Source organism: Triticum aestivum, chromosome 2B (genome assembly GCF_018294505.1).
Source record: "Triticum aestivum cultivar Chinese Spring chromosome 2B, IWGSC CS RefSeq v2.1, whole genome shotgun sequence".
Taxonomy (NCBI): domain Eukaryota; kingdom Viridiplantae; phylum Streptophyta; class Magnoliopsida; order Poales; family Poaceae; genus Triticum; species Triticum aestivum.
In genome coordinates, this window is record NC_057798.1 from 249,297,002 (window position 1) to 249,305,218 (window position 8,217).

The window sequence follows — 8,217 nt, forward strand, 5'->3', positions numbered from 1 at the left end:
TGGCATAGCATGCACGGATCACTAACAATAGCATCGGCAAAATCGCAAACATGTTGACGATCTGCCCAGATTAACAACGAAGCAAAAGTTGAGCTCGATTGAGTCAACCTAGAGCACTCCACATATGCAAACAAAGACATGGATGAAAAGAGCATAACATAAATATCAAAACTCCCTTACTGATCATCCTCAAAAGAGGCACGGATCACTAGGAAACAAGCTGGACATATAGCATCATGAACTAAAATATCCCAGACTTGCACAAGACACCACACACATCCTAAAAATGCATGGGTGGCACCTCTGGAAAGAAGACAAAATGCTTAACAATTCATCCCAAAGGGGCACAGGCATATCATGCACGAATTAAACATGGCAAAAATGACAAAAGTGCATGATGAACTAACGGATCTGCAATCTACTCATGAAGCCTTCTTCTAACAGCATTTTGGGCATCAAAATGACCTCAAATGCAAATGATGCAATGGAACGAAATGATGTACATGTCGAGGCGAAGATTTTGGTATATCATATGCCCTAAACGGAGCTACAGTTGCGGAGATGCAAGCAGTCAAAGGATGCACGAAAATTAGGGTTTCGGGGGAGAGAGGTCAACCCAGATCTAGATCCAGCGGCACGGATTACGAGGCGGCTAGGGCACTGTAGCACGAGTCACCGGAGGAGCTCGTCGCCGGAGCCGGTGGAGGAGGGGAGGCCGGCGAGGCGGCGGGGAGAGGCCGGGGTGGCGCCGGGGAGGCCGGGGGAGGCCGGTGGCGGCGCCCGGCGGTGGTGGACGCGGCCCGCGCGCCGGCGAGGGCGGCGGCGGCTGGCGCGGATGCGGGTGGCGGGGCGCGCCGGTGACGAGGGCGGCGGCTGGCGGAGCGTCGGGCGGTGGCGGCCTCGGGCGAAGGAGGAGGCGGCGGCGGATCGGGCCTCGGGGGCCGGCGCTGGGCCTCGGGCCCGCGTCGGTGGCAGCGGCGAACTGGTCCCGCGGGGACACGTGGCGGCGGCGGGTTGGATGGCGGCGGCGGGCGGACGTTGTCCGGTCGGATCCGGACACGTCCATCGGTGGCGGGGTTGAGCTGTTTTTTTTAGGAGGAGGACGGGGAGGAAGACGAGATCCGAAATGGGGGGTGTATATATAGGCATAAGTGGAGCTAGGAGAGTCCAAATGAGGTGCGGTTTTCGCCCACACGATCGTGATCGAACGCTCTAGGACATGGAGCAGAGTTTGGTGGGTTTTGGGACAAATTTTGGGGGTTGTTGGGCTGCAACACACACGAAGCCTTTTCGGTCCCTCGGTTAACCGTTGGAGTATCAAACGAAGTCCAAATGATACGAAACTTGACAGGCGGTCTACCGGTAGTAAACCAAGGCCGCATGACAAGTCTCAGTACAATCCGGAAATGTTTGATCCCCACACAAGAAAGAAAGCTAGAAAAGGCCACCGGAGGAGAACGAAGCGCCGGAATGCAAAACGGACAACGGGGAAAATGCTCGAATGCATGAGATGAACATGTATGCAAATGCAATGCACGTGATGACATGGTATGAGATGCATGAAAACGAAAACAACACACGGAGACAAAGACCCGAACCCGAGAAATAAATATGACTTAGCGCCGGAGACGGCAAGAGTTGGAGTACAAATAGGGAAAGTTACATCTGGGGCGTTACAACACTCCACCACTACGAAAGGTCTCGTCCCGAGATCTAGGAGTGAAAGAACTCCGGGTACTCCGAACGGAGGTGATCCTCGCGTTCCCAGGTAGCTTCACGGTCGGAATGGTGTGACCACTTAACTTTGAGAAATTTGATTGACTTGTTGCGAGTCTTGCGTTCAGTCTCTTCAAGAATAGCAACTGGGTGCTCACGTTAAGAGAGATCTTCTTGGAGCTCAATGTCCTCGAAGTTGACGGTGCGGTCAGGAGTCTTGAAGCACTTTCGAAGCTGAGAGACATGGAACACATCATGAACATTTGCAAAGTTTGAAGGAAGCTCGAGTTGATAGGCGAGGTCGCCTCTCTTGCTGACAATCTTGAAAGGTCCCACGTATCTAGGGGCAAGCTTCCCTTTGATACCGAAGCGACGAGTACCTTTCATGGGAGAGACGCGGAGGTAAACATGATCTCCGATCTCGAAAGCCAATTCACGGTGCTTACTATCATAGTAGCTCTTCTGGCGGGATTGAGCTTCTTTGAGGTTATCACGAATGACTTTGCACATATCTTCTGCTTCTGTGATTAAGTCATTACCCAGCAGCTGACGTTCACCGGTTTCAGACCAGTTGAGAGGGGTAAGGCACTTCCTTCCATATAGAATTTCAAAGGGGCCTTGCCCGAACTTGCTTGAAAACTGTTGTTGTATGAGAATTCAGCATAAGGAAGACAGTCCTCCCACTTAATGCCGAAAGAAATCACACAAGCCCTGAGCATATCTTCGAGAATCTGGTTGACACGCTCGACTTGACCGCTCGTTTGAGGATGAAAAGCGGTTCTGAAGCGGATACTGGTGCCCATGGCCTTCTGAAAAGAATCCCAAAACTTGGAGGTAAAGATGCTGCCACAGTCTGAAGATATCACTTGAGGAATACCGTGCAGAGAGACAATGTGAGAGGTATAGAGTTCCGCCAATTGAGCTGCAGTGATTGACTCTTTGATAGGCAGAAAGTGAGCCACTTTGGTGAGCTTGTCGATGACGACGAATATAGCATCATTGCCACGCTTGGACTTTGGAAACCCAGTCACGAAGTCCATTTCAATGTGGTCAAACTTCCATTCTGGAATGGCAAGAGGTTGGAGGAGACCTGCTGGCCTTTGGTGTTCTGCCTTCACTCTTCTGCAGACATCACACTCATTCATGAATTGAGCGATCTCGCGCTTCATTCGAGTCCACCAATAAGCTTGCTTGAGGTCCTGATACATCTTCGTACTCCCAGGGTGGATGGAGAGGAGAGAATTGTGAGCCTCGTTCATGATCACCTTACGAAGTTCACCTTTGGGCACAACAATTCGATCCTCGAAGAAGAGAGTGTCCTTGTCATCAAGTCGGTAGCACTTGTACTTGGACTGACTCTTTGCAATACCAATCTTCACCTTCTTCACCATATCATCAAGAAGCTGGGCTTGGCGAATCTGGTCTTCCAAGGTAGGAGAAACTTGAAGGTTGGCGAGGAAACCTTGAGGAATAATTTGCAGATTAAGTTTGCGGAAAGCTTCACAAAGCTCGGGTTGATAAGGCTTGAGAATCAGACTGTTGCAATATGCTTTCTGCTCAAAGCGTCAGCAATCACATTGGCCTTGCCTGGAGTATACTCGATACTCGGATTGTACTCTTGAATCATTTCGACCCATCGAGTCTGCCTGAGGTTGAGATTAGGCTGGGTGAAGATGTACTTGAGACTCTTGTGATCAGTGAAAATGTCCACTTTTCTTCCCAATAGAAGATGTCTCCAAGTCAACAAAGCGTGCACAACTGCCGCCAACTCGAGATCATGAGTGGGGTAGTTCTTCTCATTAGGTTTCAACTGGCGAGAGGTATGAGTAAAAACTTTCTTCTCTTGCATCAGTATAGCACCGAGACCTTGGAGAGAGGCATCACAAAAGACCTCGTACGGCTTGGTTTCATCAGGCGGAGTCAGAACTGGATCAGTGATCAACTTCTCTTTCAAAGTGTTGAAAGCAATATCACACTCCGGAGACCAAACGTACTTGACGTGCTTTTGAAGAAGATTTGAGAGAGGCTTGGCGATCTTAGAAAAGTTTTCAACGAATCTTCTGCAGTAGCTTGCGAGACCGAGGAAACTGCGGAGGTGCTTCACGTTCTGAGGAGGTTCCCAATTCACAATTGCGGACACCTTCTCAGGATTCACGGAAATGCCCTTGGCAGAGATGATATGACCAAGATAAAGAACTTCATCGAGCCAAAATTCACACTTGGAGAACTTGGCGTAGAACTGATGTTCCCTGAGCTTGTCAAGAACCAAACGCAAGTGCTTGGCATGATCTTCCTTGTTCTTGGAGAAAACCAGAATGTCATCGAGATAGACCAAAACGAAGTCATTGGTGTAGGGGCTGAAGATGAAGTTCATCATGCGAGAGAATGTTGGCGGAGCGTTGGCGAGGCCAAAAGACATGACGGTGTATTCATATGAACCAAAGCTTGTTCTGAACGCCGTCTTGGGAATATCTTGCTCACGAATACGAATCTGATGATAACCCATACGGAGATCAAGCTTGGAGAATACTTGAGAACCCTTGAGTTGTTCGAATAGCTCATTGATGTTGGGAAGTGGGTATTTGTTCTTGATGGTCTTCTTGTTTACTGGACGGTAATCAACACAAAGTCGACTCGATCCATCCTTCTTCTTCACAAAAAGAACACCACAACCCCACGGAGAAGTACTAGGCCGAATGAGACCCAATCTTTCTTGCTCATCGAGTTGTTTCTTCAGCTCCTTCAACTCTTCAGGTCCAAGCTTGTAGGGACGTTTGCACACAGGTTCCGTACCGGGCTCAAGTTCAATAACAAATTCAACCGGCCGGTGCGGAGCATTCCTGGGAGCTCTTCTGGAAAAACGTCTTGATACTCACAAACAACCGGAATCTGCGAAATAGCATCCAATTCACCCTTCTCATTGAGAGAAAACAACCGGATGGTATTATCCCGAGCAGCAAAGACAATTACATCCTCAGACGAATGAGTCAGTTGAATCTGCCTGGCAGCACAGTCAAGATGTGCCTTGTGCTTAGAAAGCCAATCCGTTCTAAGAATAAGATCAATATCCGAGTTACCGAGAACAATTGGGGAAGAAAGGAACTTGTAGTCACCCAATGTGATAGTAACCTCAGGGACGCAGGTGTTAGCTGTCATCTGCTTGCCCGGTGACACAATTTGCAAGGAACTTTGCAGATACTGATAATCACACTCATACTTTGAAGCAAAAGGTTTGGAAATGAAGCAATGCGATGCACCCGTGTCAAAAAGAACTTTTGCAGGAATATCATTAACAGGAAGGTTACCCATGATCACATCTGAAGAATCCTCTGCCTGAGCTGCATTCACCATATTGACCTTGGCATGTTTGGGATTGTGCTTGACCACAGCTGTACTTGCCGATCTGACAGGAGGAGGAGGAGGAAGACGCCTTTGGTTGGTACACTTGTTGGCATAGTGACCCTTCTGTTGGCACTTGTTGCACGTGACCTCTGAAAGCGGACGGTGATACGGAGCACTCGGTCTTGGCGCTTGAGACGAAGACTTGTTCTGAAAGCCTGGGTTGGGTGGGTGGGAGAAACCACTGCCACCTTTGCTCTTCTGCTGATACGGCTGACGGAACGGAGGAGGAGGAAGCCAATACTTCCGCTGCTTGACCACTTGAGTAGAGGAAGACGGAGTAACATCTCTGGCACGCTTCCTGGAAGCATCACACCTCATCTGAGCAGCCTCTTGCTTCAGTGCCATGTTATAGAACTCATCGTATCTCAACGGCTCAAAGAGGACAAGAGCGAGCTGAATTTCCTCACGAAGACCACCCCTGAACTGATAGATCATGCTCTTCTCATCAGGAACATCCTGCTTGGCACAACGGGCGAGCTTCTGGAACAACTTGTTGTAGTCATAGACAGACAAAGAGGCTTGCTTCAGATTGCGGAATTCCTGACGCTTACTCTCAACCACACTTTGAGGGATGTGATGAGCGCAGAAATCTTGACGGAAATCGTCCCAAGTGATCAGACGTCCACCTCTGGAATCCTTGTACTGCTGGAACCACTCTGCAGCCTGATCTTTGAGCCGGAAAGAAGCGAACTTGACGAAATCTTCAGGCCTGACGTTGCTACATTCAAAATGCTTGCCCAGATCCACTAGCCAATCGTCAGCATCGGTAGCCTCAACACAACCGCTGAACGTCTTTGGGCCATTTGCGAGGAACTGGTTCAGAGTAGCAAAGTGGTGCTGATTATGGCCTTGATTCCCTTGACTGCCTTGATTGCGCTCTTGGAGAATTTGCATGATCAACTGTGTATTTGCATTAGTAGCGGCCATCACAGCTTGCCATGCTTCCGGAGGAGGCGGAGGTGGAGGCGGATCAGGATTCGGAGTCGTGCGCGTTGGAGGAGCCATCCTGAACAGGTTGTCCACCATTAGCACCCAAACAGACAAGTATTGAAGCTGAATCCAACGGAATGAAATTGCAACATAAAGTCTTCACATCCGAACAAAATGAACGAATGCATTTCTCTTGAAGTGGTCACATATCCATAAATTGCGAAGCCACGAAGAATTAAGGTAGAGAAATAAATCAACAAGGTACGGATCAAGAACGAATAATCGGTAAGAAATCCCAATCTCAAACCAATATCCGTGGAAGAAGAACTAGAGCTACAAGAATTCCCACCTATGAAATTCCCGAACCTTTCTGGTTATGCAATCAGGTGTTGGGGATACAGGGGAAGCACAATATCTCACCCAAACTAGCAAATCCTACATCCAGCTGTATCCATCCTTCAACACATAACCAAGAAAACTTCGGAAACCATCTACCTCAACCTTTGAAAAGCATCTGTTATACAAGTTATGGCGATACTCCCGAACTCCCGCCCCAGTACTGGGTGGCGTCGAGGTTATCTCACCAACGAACTGAATAAAAGAGATTTCCGATGTCGCGCACATATCTCAAGTATACCAGAATTGCAACGATAAAATTGTGACGACAACACCTCGGAGCTCAACTCCCCGGGACACTGCCACAACCCCTAAAGACAGGAGGCACCAAGAACAATGTTCTCGTCACAAAACCATCGGAACAAAACCAAGATACTCGCGTGATCCTAAATTTTTTTTTGTGAAATTTGAGAAGAGAAGAGTCAAAACTCTACGCCAGGATGCCTTACCAAAGCGATGAGGAGACTGGGAAGTAAAAGAATTCCTAAGCTCTCCGATATATAATTCCTAAGGACTCAAAACATTTTTTTCTAGACACAACTCGGCTGCTAAAAATGATCAAGCAATGGGGGCTCCTAAGGTCGGGGAAGGCTCTGATTAGCAACTTGTAATGCCCTCGATGCGGCTATATCTCCCACGTGTCGAGGCACGACTTAGAGGCATAACCGCATTGAAAGCAATGTCGCAAGTCGGGAAATCGTTACACATCCCATGTAATACATAATAAAAGGGGGAGATAACATAGTTGGCTTACACTCGCCACGTCACATCAGAGTACATAAATAACATCCATCATACAAATCACTCATGGCCCGACTACGGTGCCAAAATAGAAAAGACCCCCAACATGTGACAAGGCCCTGAATCGATAACCCCAACTAGGAACCACTACTGATCATCCGGAAAAGACACGTAGTATCGCTGAGAGTCCTCGTCGAACTCCCACTTGAGCTCGTAATCGTCAACTGGAGCAGAAACACCTGGACCTGCATCTGGAGTTGTAGTATCTGTGAGCCACAGGGACTCAGCAATCTCACACCCACGCGATCAAGACTATTTAAGCTTATAGGACAGGTACGGCAATATAAGTGGAGTTGCAGCAAGCGACTAGCATATATGGTGGCTAACTTATACGCGAAAGAGAGCGAGAAGAGAAGGCGAAGCACGAGCGAGAATCTAAAGGAACATCCTGCGCAAGCATAACTCCAACACCGTGTCCACTTCCCGAACTTCGCCGAGAAGGGGCCATCACGGTAACTCACACGGTTGATTCATTTTAATTAAGTTTAGTTAAAGTTATCTACAACCGGACATTAACAAATTCCCATATGCCCATAACCGCGGGCACGGCTTTCGAAAGATCAATCCCTGCAGGGGGGTCCCAACTTAGCCCATAACAAGCTCTCACGGTCAACGAAGGAATAGACCTCCACCCAAGACACACCGATCAGACTCGGTATCTTGGTACAACAAGATGATTCGACACGTTAAAACAAGTCCAGCAACACCGCCCGAATGTGCCGACAAATCCCGATAGGAGCTGCACATATCTCTTTCTTAGGGCACACTCAGATGAGCGCTCCATACAACTAAAACCAAACCTCGAGTTTCCCCGAGGGGGCGCTGCACAGGACTCTAGTTTGAACCAACGCTCAGAGGAGCACTGGCCCGGGGGGGGGGGGGGGGTTAAAATAAGATGACCTTCGGGCTCCGGAAACCCAAGGGAAAAAGAGGCTAGGTGGCAAATGGTAAAACCAATGTTGGGCATTGCTG